Source organism: Pygocentrus nattereri, chromosome 30 (genome assembly GCF_015220715.1).
Source record: "Pygocentrus nattereri isolate fPygNat1 chromosome 30, fPygNat1.pri, whole genome shotgun sequence".
In the NCBI taxonomy this organism is placed as follows: domain Eukaryota; kingdom Metazoa; phylum Chordata; class Actinopteri; order Characiformes; family Serrasalmidae; genus Pygocentrus; species Pygocentrus nattereri.
This window is the reverse complement of record NC_051240.1, coordinates 3,636,642-3,655,534: the sequence shown is the minus strand read 5'-3', so window position 1 is coordinate 3,655,534 and position 18,893 is coordinate 3,636,642. Positions and strand designations below refer to the sequence as shown.

Genomic DNA, 18,893 nt, shown 5'->3' with positions numbered 1-18,893 from the left:
CATACATGTATAGCTGTACCTGTCTAGGGTGTATCCTGCCATCGCCCGAAGACTGCTGGGATAGGCTCCAGCAACCCCCCGCGACCCTGATGGAGAAGCGGCTTAGAAAATGGATGGTTGGATGGATGTATAACTGTGTAAAATTATATATAACTTATGTATCGCTGCTGTCAGAAGAAAACCTCGTATCTCCATTTTTGTTACCATTCTGGAGATACAAGGTTTTCTTCCGACAACAGCAATATGTTTTTGTAACTTTATATGTTTATAAGTAACTGCCCAGCCGGCTCTACGGGTCACTGTGAACTTGTCCTGCTGTGCTCAGCAGCTCTGCACACTGTAATTCATAAAAATAACACAAACAGAGAGAACAGCTTCCGCTCAAGAGCATGTGTGTGTGTGTGTGTTTGTGTGTGTGGATGCTCCTCCCCTATGTATGTGTGTGCGTGTGTGTACGTGTGTGCACCTTCCCTAAACTCACTTCCTTCTTCACACAGCACTCAGTGCGTGTGTGTTTTACTCTTAAAGCCACTACAAGTCTCTGAAACCTTTTTAGTGACACAATAATGGAAACAGTCCGGACCGAACACTGGACATGAATCTGGACATGCAGTGAGAGACGACTGGTTCATCTTCAGGATCTCAGGGACATGGGGAGAGTGTGTTAGAGTAGCAGGTAAGAGTGTGTGTGTGTGTGTGTGTGTGTGTGTGTGTGTGTGTGTGTGTGGTTTTGAGATCAATTTCACTGATGGACATGCTTCAGACAGTATAGCAAATATAGTTTACATACCAGGGCACATTACATACGTGTACTTACACAAATAAAATAGGTTATGTTCAGGCATGTTTTAGAATTTTCCTGTGTAACATTTACGATACAGAGCACATCAGTTCATCACACTGCTTTATCGTTTTGCATCGTATTGTGTTGAATATGTACTGAAAGTTGAGCAGAATGTTGTGATATGGAATGTAAAGTCCAATTAAATGCAGAAGTTGGTGTGTGTTTAGCGTTGGATTATGAAAGTGTGAATGTATGTGTAAAAATATATATATAAAACTGCTGTACTCCAGCATTATATTTTTGATATATCATGACATCATCATATATCATGGTACAAATATATATATATTTATTTATACATATATATATAAGTAAATGTGTGTGTGTGTGTTATATTTTCCTAAATATAATATGAGGTTTTTCAGTGTAAGTTCAGTCTAAGAAGTTGGTTTTGCATTTTCTGCTTCTCACAATTCCAAGTAAACCCATTTCACAATTAGCCATGTTGAAGCCTGGACTCTGGGGTGGTCAGTCCATTGCTCTGAGAACTCCAGTAGCTTCTTTGTTTGATTATAAGTCTTGATCTTCTGAGCACTGTGCTGTGTTTTGGCTCATTATCTCACTGTAGAATGAACTACTTCCCTCTCAGATGTTCTGCAGAGTGGGGCTTATCAGCATTCTACATGCTTTCAAAACAAAACCAAATCACCAACATCCCCAGCCTCACTCTGATTCTCCACGATGCTGGACTGACGGGCTCATCACACTTACAAAAGATGATTCTTCAAGGCTTCTTTAGTAAAGAAAGTGGTTCTGTGTAGAACCAAGAACAGTCAAAGAACCCTTTGCATAATTTAAGGGTTAACTGCATGGTGAAATGGTTCTTCAGATTGATGAAGAATGTGTTATTTTTGAAAATGTTTCTCTATGGCACCAAGAGAGAGTTCTTCAGTTGTGACGATATGTGTGGATGGTTCTATATAGCACCAAAAAGTGATCTGCTGTTGTGTTACAAGCTTGATATTGTCACAATAGCGGAACACTTTTTAGTGCCACGCAGAACCAACACATTCTCCATCAATATGAAGAACGATTTCACCATGCAAAGAGTTTTTGACTGTTCTTGGTCCTATATAAGGACAAAGTTCAAAGCCTCTCATGGCTCAGCCAGGCTACTTGCTGCCTTATGCTAATTCAGAAGATCTAAAACTGAGACTCTCCATTAAACCCTCCTCCACATCTCAGATGTCCAGGTTCTGTGTTGTAGTGCAGATGTTTTATTTATCCATTTCATCTTCTCAGTCAGGCTTCTTGACAGCTACACAACCTTTTAGACCCATAGTGTTGGGCTGTCTTCTCACAGTGGAAGGATGGACAGAAACATGGATGTTTTCAGATCTGAAGCAGTTTGATTTTCTCCTGTCTCTCAAGGATAAAAGCTTTAAGTGCTGTTTGTCTGATAGGGGCAGTTTAGGTATCTATCATGTCTTCCGGGTGGTTGTTAGGAGCCTCATTTTCTCTGTAGCCTTTAATCAATTTTTGAACTCCAGTTTTTATTCACTTTCTTCTTGCCCATGGAAGTGGATTATCTTGCATCTAATCTCTTCAGAAATATCTCCTGCAAAGTGAATAAATCGCTCTTAATGGATGCTATGAATGGAAATTAGATTAGTTAAGAGGGGCATTGACTTTTGAACAGTGCTGTACTGTAGAGATTCCAAAGAAGGTTTCAAAGCAGAAGCAGGTGACGTTGGTAGGTGTAACATGGGTTGATAAAATTGCTGGAGAAGTCAAATATGTAACTGATTTCACTGCTCAGCTGAACCAATGGGCCTGAGGGTAACCTTAGAACAGACAAGAATGTGTGTGTGTGTGTGTGTGTGTGTGTGTGTGTGTGTGTGTGTGTGTGTGTGTGTGTGTTGGTTTTTGCATTTTTTTCACACCTCACGCGAGGCCCAGAAGTGTTCTGTGGGTCGATTTCGGAGAAACACGCTGCCACATCCTCACACACACACACACACATACACACTGAGGGACGCCTCACTTCTCTTGAACTATGAACATTTACTTCTGTTACTGTTCAATTAAATGAATAAATAAATAAATAAATAAAACATCTGCATGTTTCAGCTGATTGTAAAGCAGCTCTGTGCTAATGCTAGTCAGTGCACACCGACAAAGAAGACATGATCATCTGAATTAAATACGTCCTGAAAAACTCAGCTAGTGCTTTAGGCTAAACCCTGCTGAAAAGGAACCACTGGAAACTATTACAATTAACATCTAAAGGTTTTGCTTTCTGATGAGAATTGGCTAAATGCTGTGCTTGGGATCCAATGAAGACCACTAGCTTCCTGTAGAACAGCTTTAGATCCCTTTAGAAAGCCATCCAGTGCATTTAGAATCGGCCACTGGTCACCTGTTAAACCTATAGGATCACTTACACTGTGATATCAACCCATTATGAAGGCCAAAACTCATTACAAAACTCTCAGCACCCAACAGAAACACAGTCATTTCTATGGGTTTCTCAGCAGGGAATGTACACACTTAAAAATGATGGTTCTTCAAGTGTTCTTTAGTAAAGAAGATGGTTCTATGTAGAACCATGAACACTCAAAGAAACATTTGAATGAAGAAAGTGTTCTTTACATCTCAAAATAGTTCTTCAGATTGATGGAGAATGTGTAGAATATGGTTTTATATGGTTCTGTTCATTATTACAAGCTTGACCTCATAACAATAGAAGAATCCCTATTGATTGAACAAGGGTTTCTTTACTAAAGAACCCTTGAAGAGCCATCATTTTTAAGTAAGTGGGAGGGTAGATTTATTAGAGTGAGAACAAACAGAGAAATTTCTCAAACAATTGAACAACATGAAGGCAGTGCTTACAGTAGGGGGCGCTGTTGTGCAACGAGCCTGATGTTAGCGCATAGAGGTAGCGTAAGTTAGCACGGCTGAAAAGCCCCCAAAACACCCCAGTGAACCTCAAGTGTGGGGAACGAAATACATTGAATAAAAATGAATAGATTTAATGGAATAAAACGGTTCTGTTAGCTGACGATAGCATTTCGCTAGCTAGCTTGATCTGCTTGCGTTATTGATTGCACTCTGGACATTAAAAGCCTGCTGAAAAAAACAGCTTAGACTAGCAAGCAATTCAAGCTGGACTAAGCTGGTCTCTGCTGGTTTATGCTGATCTGGCACTGGTTTGGCTGGTCACCCCAGCACGGTCATACTGGTTGACCAGCATACCAACGTCAAAACATAACATATGCTAATTTTGCTGGTAACCAGCTTATCAACCTCAACTGCTGCTGAGTAGCATACTAGCTGACCAATGGACACTCAGGAAATCACTAAGCATGGACCCATCATGCTGGAAACCCTTCATTCTTCATTCAGTCCATATCGGAGACACATGAAATGGCATGCAGAGAGTTTACAGCTGCTGAAGTTGCTGCATTTTGATATGAAACATATGAGTATCATGTTATATGAAGAGCCTTTACAACAAAATTTAAGAAGATACGAACAAATCAAGAAAATGACCTCAGACCACAGAGGGTTAAGGCACGAGCTCAGTGTTTTAAAACTTTTGAAACTTTAAGACATCACACTGATCACACCTTTACATCCTTTATCCTCACTTCACCATGTTTACCTACTGCTTCTTTGCTGTGTCACTGCACACGGCAGAAAAAAAAGAGCAGCAGCTGCTGCATGTTTGTTTGTCTCCTAGTAACGAGAGAATACATGCGTTTGTGTTGGATCAGTGAGTTCACTTCGGTTGAGCTACAGCGTCAAAGTTGCGTGTGATCCCCAATGTTTCAGACACCCTACAAAATCTCCAGAAACCAGTCAGACAGTGTGAGATGCCTTTTCATGATCTGTTAGCACTTTAAAAGTCATGTAGTGAACCCAAGGCCTTTATGAGATCACAGCTGGCCCCTTGACACAAGGTGACCCCAAACTTTTGAAGCGCAGTGTGTACTGTCACTGTGTGTGGAATTCAGTGTGTGTCCGCTGAAGAGGCTGTTAGTTCCACCGTTTAGTCTTAGTCATTTAACTATTCTGATAGATTTACAGTAATACGGGTCACTTAATCTTAATCTAAACCTTAATCTTAACCTATAATTGCAATTTATGTTAAATAAGATATGCAGCTGATTCTCTTCGCTGGCTGTTTATACAGGCTTTTATGAGAATAGAGGAGCAGTAAACTGTGCAGTGGACTGGCCTTTTGCATAATTAGTTCACAGCTACAAGAGTGAAGAGCTGGAATAATGTTAAAAAATGCCTCTAAACAAGGAAATTTAATAGGATGTGTACTTCGACCAAGTACAAGTTTCTAGAGATCAGTGTATTTTTACAGCAATCTCAAAATGAGCAGTAGTACTAGTGTGTTACTGCAGGATCCACTGTAGCTCAGGATGAGCTCAAGTTTGAATCCAAACATCATGTTCACTCCTACTGGGAGCAAAGCTGATGCTGAACTTATTTCACTTGCAAATGTCCTTCATAAAGGCCCTGCTGTGGAGGCTGGAGATCAGCAGGGTCTGTTAGCAAAGGCCAAACAGGCTAAAGGCTTTCACTCCTCGTTCTACAGAGTAGAAATGCTTCACTACTGTACTTACACAGTAACATCCAGAAAAGCTTGAGTGAAAAATATTAGATATAAATATGATGAGAACAGCCCTATTTGAGAAATGTGCTTTAATGTATTGGCTTTCTCTTAGTCCTAAAGGATTTACTGTTTTTCATTTTTAATACATAAAACCAGATCCTTTGACTTTTATTCCAGTGGTGGGGTTAATGCATGACTTTAACTTTTGCTTGTTTGTATATTTTCTACTTCAGTGTGGCCTTTAGTCTACTGGACATTTTTCCTACCGGCCGAGTTAACTGTGGTCATGTGGTAAAAAGTTATGGCTGAAGTTCCTTTTTAACCCCCCCACCCCACCACAGCCCCCGCTGACACTTCTGCTTTTCCCTGATGAATCATTCTGTCATCCCACTGACACTGACAGATGTACACAGCGAGGGAAGTTTGAGTTATTTTTTATTATTCCTCTCTGTGGATGCTTCTGCTATTGCGCTGCTGTGTTTACAGGCATTCATGCGTGCATTTACCACACGCACTCTGCAAAAAGTGACATCTTGGCAAGGGCAATGATCATAAATCTAGTTGATACGTCTGATATCTCTCATTTGACTGATTGAGCTGATCCTAAGATTATTTAACATGTTTCTGGGTGGTTTTACGTGACTCAGTAAGTCAAATGATGTGACTGTGGTCATTTTCCTTGTTTTAATAAATAAGCTTTAAGCAAAATGATCTACCAGTATATCAAGATAATCTGGCAATTAACATGAGTAAAACCACCTAGAAATAAGTTGAAGTATGTTTATAATAAGCTTACAACAATTGAAAAAATGAGAGATTGTAGACGTATGATCTAGGTGCAAGATCACTTCACTTGCCAAGATGCCATTTTTACAGTCTTCATGTGGAAATGCAGAATGAAATCTAACATTTTTACCTAAATTCCTAAAAGATTGTGGTGATTATTTTGGATGATTTGGAATTGTTTTAAAAATATGCAGAATATGCAAATGTAACAGGAGGTGCTTTTTACATAGCAGAAGACTATAAAAGCCATACACCAGGCTGTACGTTCTCAGTATGTGCAAAATCTTTAAGAAGAACACTCTATTATGACTGCATGCTCTGTTGAATATTGCTAAAATTAATTCTAATGGATTCTAACGTCGTGAAATTGATGCAATTGAATCTCCACCATCAGATCTACTATGGTTTTTGCTGCATCTGCAGCAAGCAGGGCAAAGGCCATCAAATATATGACAAAAATATGTCCATATATAAATATATATATATACGTGTGAGTGTGAGCGGAAATATCTGTGGGCGTAATTGTCTCATAAAGCTGGTAATGTGACATTCATGAAAAAGTCACAATAAAGATTTTGCTTTGACAGTTTCAGCCCATAAAGCAGTAAAAACAAACTCCCTTTATGAAAAAGATGTACAGTAACGCTGCAGCACTCGCATTACAGTCTAACAGTAAGTCAGATGGTTCCTGAAGGGTTCTTTAGTAAAGGCAGTGGTTCTATACAGAACCATGAAATCTCTGCAAAAAACTGTTTACATGCTGAAAGGGTTCTCTGCATGGTGAAATGGTTCCTCAGATTGCATATGGTTCTGCCCAGTACCGAAATGGTGATGTCAAGCTTGTAACAACAGCAGAACCATTTTTGGTGCTCTATAGAACAGTTTTTAAACAGGTTCTGTATAAAACCATGTACAACACATTCTCCATCAACCTGAAAGATCATTTCACCGTGCAGAGAGCCATTCAGGCCTGCAAATGGTTCTTTGAGTGTTCATGATTATATGTAGAACCACTGTCTTTACTAAAGAACCATCTTGTTTAAAAGTGTAGTTTAATACACTACACAAGTATAACAGACTGCTATAAAACAGCAGTACAGGATATAGAGGAGAAGATATTATAGTGCAGCACCGTCATGTCTTGTTACTGTAGATCTCTGTTGTAAAGATTTACAGTGAAAGTTTTTTACACGGTGGAGAAACCACACGTGCGTATGTGTGTGTGTGTGTGTGTGTGTGTGTGTGTGTCATCGAGAGTGCATTACATTAGCTTAAACACACATATACACGCACGAAAATGCAATGCAAATGAATAGAACCAAACAGAAGCACTCAAACAAACCCGTTTAGCTAACTGTGACACAAAAAGACTGCGCTCGTCTTCCTGTTTGTGTGGTTGCTCTTATCAGCTTCATCACTTTCATCCTCTGCATCACTGCAAGAACACACAAACTCTTACAAACTCAGAACTGTAGAAGAAATCTCACACAGCCCTCAACGCCGTTCACTAAACACTAACATAATGTACTAAAGCCTCAGTGATGTCAGACAGCGCTAGCGTCGTTCACTAAACACTAACATAACGTACTAAAGGCTCAGTGACGTCAGACAGCGCTAGCGTCGTTCACTAAACGCTAACATAATGTACTAAAGGCTCAGTGACGTCAGACAGCGCTAGCGTCGTTCACTAAACGCTAACATACCGTACTAAAGCCTCAGTGACGTCAGACAGCGCTAGCGTCGTTCACTAAACACTAACATACCGTACTAAAGCCTCAGTGACGTCAGACAGCGCTAGCGTCGTTCACTAAACGCTAACATAATGTACTAAAGGCTCAGTGACGTCAGACAGCGCTAGCATCGTTCACTAAACACTAACATAATGTACTAAAGGCTCAGTGATGTCAGACAGCGCTAGCATCATTCACTAAACACTAACATACCGTACTAAAGCCTCAGTGATGTCAGACAGCGCTAGCGTCGTTCACTAAACACTAACATAACGTACTAAAGGCTCAGTGATGTCAGACAGCGCTAGCGTCGTTCACTAAACGCTAACATAACGTACTAAAGGCTCAGTGATGTCAGACAGCGCTAGCGTCGTTCACTAAACACTAACATAACGTACTAAAGCCTCAGTGATGTCAGACAGCGCTAGCGTCGTTCACTAAACACTAACATACCGTACTAAAGCCTCAGTGACGTCAGACAGCGCTAGCGTCGTTCACTAAACACTAACATACCGTACTAAAGCCTCAGTGATGTCAGACAGCGCTAGCGTCGTTCACTAAACGCTAACATAATGTACTAAAGGCTCAGTGACGTCAGACAGCGCTAGCATCGTTCACTAAACACTAACATACCGTACTAAAGCCTCAGTGATGTCAGACAGCGCTAGCGTCGTTCACTAAACGCTAACATAACGTACTAAAGGCTCAGTGATGTCAGACAGCGCTAGCGTCGTTCACTAAACGCTAACATAACGTACTAAAGCCTCAGTGATGTCAGACAGCGCTAGCGTCGTTCACTAAACGCTAACATAACGTACTAAAGGCTCAGTGATGTCAGACAGCGCTAGCATCGTTCACTAAACACTAACATACCGTACTAAAGCCTCAGTGATGTCAGACAGCGCTAGCGTCGTTCACTAAACGCTAACATAACGTACTAAAGGCTCAGTGATGTCAGACAGCGCTAGCGTCGTTCACTAAACACTAACATAACGTACTAAAGCCTCAGTGATGTCAGACAGCGCTAGCGTCGTTCACTAAACACTAACATAATGTACTAAAGGCTCAGTGACGTCAGACAGCGCTAGCATCGTTCACTAAACACTAACATACCGTACTAAAGCCTCAGTGATGTCAGACAGCGCTAGCGTCGTTCACTAAACACTAACATAATGTACTAAAGGCTCAGTGACGTCAGACAGCGCTAGCGTCGTTCACTAAACGCTAACATAACGTACTAAAGGCTCAGTGACGTCAGACAGCGCTAGCGTCGTTCACTAAACGCTAACATAACGTACTAAAGGCTCAGTGACGTCAGACAGCGCTAGCGTCGTTCACTAAACGCTAACATAACGTACTAAAGGCTCAGTGACGTCAGACAGCGCTAGTGTCGTTCACTAAACGCTAACATACCGTACTAAAGGCTCAGTGACGTCAGACAGCGCTAGCGTCGTTCACTAAACGCTAACATAATGTACTAAAGGCTCAGTGACGTCAGACAGCGCTAGCATCGTTCACTAAACGCTAACATAACGTACTAAAGGCTCAGTGACATCAGACAGCGCTAGCGTCGTTCACTAAACGCTAACATAACGTACTAAAGGCTCAGTGACGTCAGACAGCGCTAGTGTCGTTCACTAAACGCTAACATACCGTACTAAAGGCTCAGTGACGTCAGACAGCGCTAGCGTCGTTCACTAAACGCTAACATACCGTACTAAAGGCTCAGTGACGTCAGACAGCGCTAGCGTCGTTCACTAAACGCTAACATAACGTACTAAAGGCTCAGTGACATCAGACAGCGCTAGCGTCGTTCACTAAACACTAACATACCGTACTAAAGCCTCAGTGACGTCAGACAGCGCTAGCGTCGTTCACTAAACGCTAACATAACGTACTAAAGGCTCAGTGACATCAGACAGCGCTATAACCTGCTAGAAGCTAAAATAACAATTTGCTAAAAATTTAGCTCATATATCAGAGAACACTAGCATGATTTGCTAAATGCTAACGTAAATATTTAATGGGCTCATGATGTCGGACAGCGCTAGCAGAATATACTAAAGTAAAAGGTAGCATTAACTGTGTTAGCATAGCATGTCTAGTGGCTTCACAACAGGTGCCAAACAAACATTTAAACAATGACGTATTTAGTAATTACTGTTCTTAAAGGTGAGCGGCCTGTTTTTACAGCGATAAATGTATCCGAAAGGTCATAAAATGATCTTACATCTAGATTATATATAAGATGATTCAACTCATATTTATACCTTTTTACATGTTTTGAGTGATTTTAGGAAATAGAATTATATCACTCTATCGGAAGATTAGACATTTCCTACAACCAACATGATCTGCTAACACAAAGATAGAATTTTACTTACTGAATCACACGAAACAAGTGAAAAATGCAAAACAATAAATTAAATAATATTTTAATAAAAATATTAACTGTGTCAACTGGTGTAAGTGCATTATTTACAGTCCTGAGTCCTGTGAACGACAGCAGAGTTTCAATGGTAAATCAGTTTTAAAAGGCTAAAGGAACAGTTCAATTATCTAAAGTGAAGTCAATCTAGAGTCAGCTTCTTTGGGGGCAGTCGTGGGCTGGAGGTTAGGGAACTGACCCTGTGACCGGAACGTCGCCGGTTCGATCCCCAGAGCCGACAGTCCATGACTGAGGTGTCCTTGAGCAAGACACCTAACCCCCAACTGCTCCCCGGGTGGCGTGGATAGGGCTGCCCAACGCTATGGGCAAGTGTGCTCACTGTGCCCTAGTGTGTGTTCATTCACTAGGGTGTATGTGGTGTTTCACTTCACAGATGGGTTAAATGCGGAGGTGGAATTCCCTGTTTGTGGGATTAAAGAAGTATCACTTAACTTTAGCCTTAGCACTGCAGCTAAGAGGCTAAGGATACAAGTACTGGAGGCTTTTACCCCACAGATTAGCTTGATGTTAACTGTAGGCCTCAAAGCGCATGGAGACGTTCAGCATCTCTAACAGACCTAATTGTGTGGTTCTAGCAGTGAATGAATCACGGTCATCTAGAAAGACGATGTTTTGGCATTGCTAAAACAGCAGTACAGCTCTTGGAGGCCTGAATTTGGCCTGTGTTCTTGTTTGTGGTTTGAGGCGAGTGAGTGATTCGTTTAGCGGTTTGAGGCTGAGTGATTCAGGCGAGCAACGGGCAGGATGCTAGTTGTTTGGGCATATGCGTCGTTTACTTGTTAGCGACATTAGCCACGTAGAAGAACGTATTTGTTGTTTTTAGTATTATTCGGTGCATCATTTTTTGGATGGTGACCTTTTGACCCCAGGGAAGGTCTTTGATGCTTTTGTTTTGACTGGTTACAAGTTCTTTTCACACACTGAAAGTCTGAAAATTTGCCGCACCAATAAATTCATTCAGTTATAAGGCCTTTGCCACAGCCTAGAAATATTATAGAATGAGCTTAACTCTTAATTATCATTGCATGTTTTGTTCTCTCCATGCTCCCAGTCCTTTTTGCTTACTTGCTTAATCATATATATATATATATATATATATATATATATATATATATAGATATAGATATGAAATCACTCAAAATAAAATAGAATTGTCATGACAGAACAAAACAATAATAATGATAATAATAATAAAGAAAAGAAAAATATGTTGAAATAGATTACAATTACTTAAAAAGATTGTTCTTCAAGGGTTCTTCAGTAAAGACAGTGGTTCTATATACCATGAACACTCAAAACAACATACATGCTCTGCCTGGTGAAGCGGTTCTTCAGATTGATGGAGAATGTGATAGAACTATAGCAGAACCCTTCACCTTCTATCTGAAGAACCTTGCAGAGAGCCATTTAAGCATGCAGACAGGTCTTTAAGTGTTCACGATTCTATACAGAACCACTGTCTCTAATAAAGAACCCTTGAAGAACCGTCTATTGTTTTGGGCTGTAATTCTGTTCATTGTTGTTTAAAAGAGACAGCAAAAAGTCAAATGTCACAGCGCGAATCTGCAGCGCTCAGAGTCCTCCAGAGGTTCCTCTTACACAGCGAGTACTCCAGTTCTAGACGGTTTTGATGAAAGGTTTCACCTCAGTGCTGCTTCGTGTGCAGGTCGTGTGATGCAACACTTAAAGCAGACAGTTCCTGCCCTGCATGCTTTTGCTGATTCGACGCAACCGATTCAGCCCATCAGCTCAATAAATTCAGTATAAAGACTTTTGTGAGGTTAAAATAGGTGTGCGCATGGGAAATGTATTAAAGGGGAACTCCACTGACTTTTCAAACTTTCTCTAAAATGAAAGGGTCAGTATGTATACAAAGTCATTCAGAGAGGTTTGGTGTGAAGTGCTTCATTCTAGGGAAACTTACCAAGTTAGAATCTATCACAGTGGTGGTAATAAGAACCAGATGCCCACCTCTAAAAGCTCTGTCAAAAACATTGTCTTAACTTTAAATGGGAAAACTAAATCTATAACACAGAACTTTTGAACTGCCAGTAGATGATTTAGACCAATCCGAGGCGACCTGACTCAGCAACTTACTGACAGTCTTGTACACTACATTCAGGGGTCAAGCCTCATGCCAGAAAACGTGGATATTCTGGTCTTCTTGGCCAAAAAAAGGCCTGAAACAATTTAAATTACAGTTGTAATTTCACCTAGAAAAATCTAAATTTTATATTTTCCAAAATTGGAAATCAGCCCTGACGTCCACCTCTGAGAGCTCCCTCACAGAAAGTTATTGTAGGGATAAAATGCTTGATGTCTGAGCGATTGCTTTATGATAGTTCTTAGAGGTTTTGCACCTTAAACTTTATTCACTGTGGAGGGATACCTAATATGCAGGATGTTGTGAGGCAAAATAGTCCCAAAGGAAAGCTTATTACTTCAGATTTTCCACTAATTTTATTATCAATTATCAACATTCCATATAAACTCAGAGGACAGGTGTAGGTTCACTGGTGGTTTTGGATTGTAAATAAAATGTCTATATTTGTGTTGTGGTCATGTTGACGCCTGGTTCCTATCACCACACAGTAAAGTAATCTGAACCATTTCACACCAAACCACTCTGAATCACTCTGTTTACATCTCACACGCTCATTTACGGAGTTTGTAAAACCAGTAGAAACTGCTTGTCTAATGCATTTATGCTATAAATTAAAGAGGACATCGAGGCCAAACACTGTTTTAGTGAGTCAGGCTAAGAACAATGCACAAAAAGCAAAACACTTGCACGCCAAAAACCACCAGGTTGGATTTCTATTAAGCCTCCAAAGGTCCACTGGACTGGGGCTGAGTTTTGGCCCTTCATCAACGCGGTCACTCCATCAGACTCTCATATGTGCATGACCTTATTAGTGATAATTATCCAAATATCCTCACTGGCACGACTTCATAACGTGAAACGCTTCGACCCGAGGTGAGAGGAAGGTTCTCACTGGAATCAATAGGGGCCAAACAGGAAGTAACCCACTTCCTCATTTCCTGTCGGACAGAAGTTGGCAGCCGAAGTCACCTGCGGTGGTGAATATGAGCCGCTGCAGCGCCCTGTACCTGCTTGACCAGGCCATTCAGGAGAAAAGGGAAACACTTACAGTCGGGCTGCGCCGCTATTGTTTGAGTGCTGTTATTTCCGAAAACTATCAACAGGCCGGCGCTCATTGTTGTGGGGGTAAATGAGGCCAAGGTGGGGGTCCTATCACAATTAGGTCTGTTCATATTGTACATTACCATTCAGTTGCATGCAAAAGTTTGAGCACTCACTGATCAAATGAGACATTTTGATTTTCTAAGCAAAAAAAAATATTTTTGTTATTTGCAGTGAAAAAATATCACACAAAATGTAAAATGTGCTTTTATAACTTTGCACATGACATATTTTTCGTTTTATATATTTTTCCCAATTCAGTAAATGAACAGTAGTTGTGTATTAAAATGTGCAAAAGTGCTGGAGCCTATCCCAGCAGTCATCAGGCGGAAGGCAAGATATGATATCTAATCTAATCTAATCTAATATAATATAATATAATATAATATAATATAATATAATATAATATAATATAATATAATATAATATAATATAATATGTAGCTATGTAAATATATCTGCCTAATCAGCGCAGCATGGTGGCATGTTGGATAGCGCTGTCGCCTCACAGCAAGGAGGGCCTGGGTTCGATTCCCCGGCCGGGTGACCAGGTCCTCTCTGTGTGGAGTTTGCATGTTGTCTGCGTGGGTTTCCTCCAGGTTCTCCAGTTTCCTCCCACAGTCCAAAGACATGCTAAATTGCCCCTGGGTGTGAGTGTCTGTCTGTCTGCCCTGCGATGGACTGGTGATCTGTCCAGGGTGTGTCCTGCCTTCCTCCCAATGACCACTGGGATAGGCTCCAGCACCCCCACCCCACGTGATCCTGAGGGAGAAGCAGCTTAGAAAATGGATGGATAATACACACACACACATGCACACATTTTCTAAGCCGCTTCTCCCTCGGGGTCAATATAATATAATATAATAATATAATATATAACCCAGGGCCATGGACATGCTGAATTGCCCCTGGGTGTGAGTGTCTGTCTGTCTGCCCTGCGATGGACTGGTGATCTGTCCAGGGTGTGTCCTGCCTTCTGCCCAATAACCACTGGGATAGGCTCCAGCATATTTTATATTTTAATTTAACTGTTACACAGTCTCAACACGGCTTCTACCCAAGGAAGCATTTAGCTAGCTAGCTAACTGTTGTCAGCTAAGCAGTTCCTGAGCTCTTTTACCATCTCCTGTTTATTTAGTTATTCAGATGAACGAAGCTGTTTATTAAACCTACAGCTGTGATCTAACGCTATGTTCTGCGCGTGGAGGTTAGCTGGCTGTGTTAGCTGAAGTAAGCTAGCATTGCATTAGCTTAGGCAGCTAATAAACACAGTGGAATCGTTAGCACTGCACTGTCTGAAAGGCCAATATTACTCAAAGAAGTTAAAACAGTTTACTCTCATTTGAGAACGCACTTAAAAAAGATCTCCCTTGAAGGGTTCTTTAGTAAAGACGATGGTGCTACGTAGAACCATGAGTTCTATATAGAACAATTTGCATGCAAAGACCCATTTAGGCAAGGAAATAACATTGAAAAAACCCTTTTGGGGCTAAAACAATGGAATGGCTCTTCAGACTGATGGAGAATGTTGGTTCTATATAGGACCAAAAAAGGTTCTGCTATTGCGATGATGTCAAGCTCATAACAACAGAAGAACAAAAAATAAAAACAATACAAAAAGATTTTTAAGGGTCTTATAAAACAATCATTTGCATGCTTAAGGGGTTCTTTGCATGGTGAAACGGTTCTTCGGAATGATGGAAAATGTAATGTATATGGTTCTACATAGCACCCTTCTTCTATCTTCTATCTAGCTTCACATAACAATAGCAGAACCCTCTATGTGTAGAACCAATACATTCCCCATCAATCTAAAGAACAATTTCACAGTGCAGAGAACCATTTAAGCATGCAAATGGTTCTATATAGATCTCATAGTTCTAAACAGAATCATTGCATTTACTGAAGAACCCTTGAAGAACCATCTTTTTAGGAGTGTAGAGTTGAAGGAGTTCAGTCGATCAGCTGTGTCCAGGCTCTTCACTATTACGGTGGGATCCCCCCTCGTCTCTGACCCTCCATGAGAATCTCTTGGTCTTTTCCGTCTCTCTCTCCTCCAGCAGCCTGATCACGTTTCCACCGGCCCCCCCAAACAGGAAGCCCCTGTGAGGAAGCAGGTGCTGCTGTATTGTTGCTGTGCTGTCGGTGCGATCGGGTTTGCTGATAGACTCCCACACTCTTAGGCTCATTGTGTGGAGTTTCTGATTGATAGCGTCCAATATTGCCCTGTATGACTTCTGGCCCGGACCACCCGCGGTCCCTCATCACAGGCTGATGACCATGAAGCTGCTATTTGTTCACTCTTTTATCCATAAGCGCTTGAGTGTGGAGCAGAACTTTCGTTATTTACTCTCCGAACTACAGAAGTTACAGAACATTGAGTCTGCAGTTCAGTGGAGAACTTTGTCCTCGCAGAGAGAATAAAATGATAATGAATTTAAACCTTTGAACTTTAAGCTTATTTAAGATACAAATTATTCAGTGTCTACAATGGTTTATTCTGCAAGAAGAACCATCAGAACTATTCAGCATTTCCTATGAATCAGCAATTATGAATTATTCAGTATGTAGAATGATTATTCTGGATTTGTTTTAAATTATTGAGTATCTACTATGAACTTTGAATTATCCGCTATGAATTATTCATCATCTACTATGTATTATTTAGGATCTACTATTGATTATTCATTATCATGAATTATTCTGTATCTACTATGATTTATTCGTTAAGTAATAAGTCTTATTGAGTTTCTGCTATGAATTATTTAGTGTCTGCTATTAATTATTCATTAAGTAATAAGTCTTATTCAGTTTCTGCTATGAATTATTTAGTATCTGCTATTAATTATTCAGTATCTGCTATGAATTATTCATTAAGTAATAAGTCTTATTCAGTATCTGCTATGAATTATTCAGTATCTGCTATGAATTATTCATTAAGTAATAAGTCTTATTCAGTTTCTGCTATGAATTATTTAGTATCTGCTATTAATTATTCAGTATCTGCTATGAATTATTCATTAAGTAATAAGTCTTATTCAGTATCTGCTATGAATTATTCAGTATCTGCTATGAATTATTCATTAAGTAATAAGTCTTATTCAGTATCTGCTATGAATTATTCAGTATCTGCTATGAATTATTCATTAAGTAATAAGTCTTATTCAGTATCTGCTATGAATTATTCAGTATCTGCTATGAATTATTCATTAAGTAATAAGTCTTATTCAGTTTCTTCTATGAATTATTTAGTATCTGCTATTAATTATTTAGTATCTGCTATGAATTATTCAGTATCTGCTATGAATTATTCATTAAGTAATAAGTCTTATTCAGTTTCTGCTATTAATTATTTAGTGTCTGCTATGAATTATTCAGTATCTGCTATGAATTATTCATTAAGTAATAAGTCTTATTCAGTATCTGCTATGAATTATTCAGTATCTGCTATGAATTATTCATTAAGTAATAAGTCTTATTCAGTTTCTGCTATGAATTATTTAGTGTCTGCTATTAATTATTCATTAAGTAATAAGTCTTATTCAGTTTCTGCTATGAATTATTTAGTATCTGCTATTAATTATTTAGTATCTGCTATGAATTATTCATTAAGTAATAAGTCTTATTCAGTATCTGCTATGAATTATTCAGTATCTGCTATGAATTATTCATTAAGTAATAAGTCTTATTCAGTATCTGCTATGAATTATTCAGTATCTGCTATGAATTATTCATTAAATAATAAGTCTTATTCAGTATCTGCTATGAATTATTCAGTATCTGCTATGAATTATTTAGTATCTGCTATGAATTATTAATTAAGTAATACATCTTATTCGGTATCTGCTGTGAATTATTTAGTATCTTCTATGAATTATAAAGTATCTGCTTTGAATTTTGATCATGGTTGTAGTTTACTTTTTCAACAGTGCTTACTTTACATTGTGCCCAATCCTTGAAGATGTTAATTTCACATCTTGATAAGATCTGACTGTGTGCCTTTTATCTCTGAGCCCATCATTAATACAAATATGAAACATGTGAGTGAGCAGCTGTCAGGAATGAAACTTTAAGGCTGCGTAAGCTGCATTTCAGCTGGAGTCCCCCTGGTAGGTGGCTGATGTCAGAGCAATTCATTTAAGCACTTCTTTTTTGCATCTCTGTTAGCCCACACACTGATCACACACTGATGAACTGAGTCCGCTCCCTGTTTTCAGACTGCAGAGGGACTTTTTCAGAGCTCGCAGGGACAGGAAGGTAGCTGCTAGGTTGGTAATCCAGTAGTTTATGGGGAAATTAAAACATCAGGTGCAAACAAGCCTGTGACCTGCTTTGAGGTCACACCATTTTTTGTCTTTCAGCTTTTCAAATGCCATAGTTTGTTTTTTTGCAGTTTTTTTTCCCTCACTGACGTTAGAGATACCAAGAGTTACCATGTATCTGTGGTGTAACCATCAGCTGGGTGGTCAGCAATCGACAAAAATAAACAACTGCAGCATGAACACAGAAACGAAACCAGCACCAGCGTTTTTACAGCAGCAACACCAGCCTATTAAGAACAACAGTTCCACAGTCGCTGCTACACTGTCAGATTTAAAGGTACATGTTTAATTCAAAACAGTGTTTTTGTTTTCAGGTGAATTTGTATTTCTACTAGAGTTGCCACCTTTTCAACAAGCCAGATCAGACACCTCTACACCCCAACACACTTAAAGACAAAAATCAGTGTTTTTTTTTTTTTTTTTTGTATGTCAGTATATAAAAAGCTAAAGAAAGGATATTTTGGGTGATTTGTTATTTTTTTCATCTCGCCAACTTAGTTGTATCCAATTCCACCCACTAGTTTGCACTCCTTCAGTCACCAGCGCTAAGTTTCTTCCAAGTCCTGCGAATTTCCACTGCATCTTCACAAACTGCCGCTAGCACAGCTTCATTATACAGCTCAACACGCTTGGAGGAAAACATTAACATCTTCCTCTACCATTTTAGCACATTTTCTTTTTTTTAGACAGGCACTATAATGTGTGGGTCGCATACAGGAGGTCCTGGGGTGTCCCCCTATTTAACCTCTTGGACCCCTGAATGTCTCCAAAATCAATTCTCTGAAAATAAACTTATTATTGACAAAAGCTTTATTTTTCTCTGGTAAAAGGTACATGCTGTTACATTTTCATAACTTACCGCCTTAAAACAGAGCAATGAAACAAATAGCCTGCATTCTTACAGAGGATGGCTGTTCAAAGGTTCTTTGTTCAAGAAAATGGTTCTATATAGAGCGATAAACACTCAAAGGGTGTTTTGCATGGTCAA

General features: G+C 39.7%; 1 protein-coding gene across 1 annotated transcript in view; it reads left to right on the top strand.

Annotated features, from left to right (window-relative positions):
- Window positions 1-482: 482 nt before the first annotated feature.
- pik3r5 (phosphoinositide-3-kinase, regulatory subunit 5) overlaps window positions 483-18,893 on the top strand; it is a 55,601-nt gene continuing 37,190 nt past the window's right edge. Inside the window, exon 1 of the mRNA XM_017685435.2 lies at window positions 483-676. The gene's annotated coding sequence lies outside the window, so the exon portion shown is untranslated. The remainder of the gene's footprint in view (window positions 677-18,893) is intronic.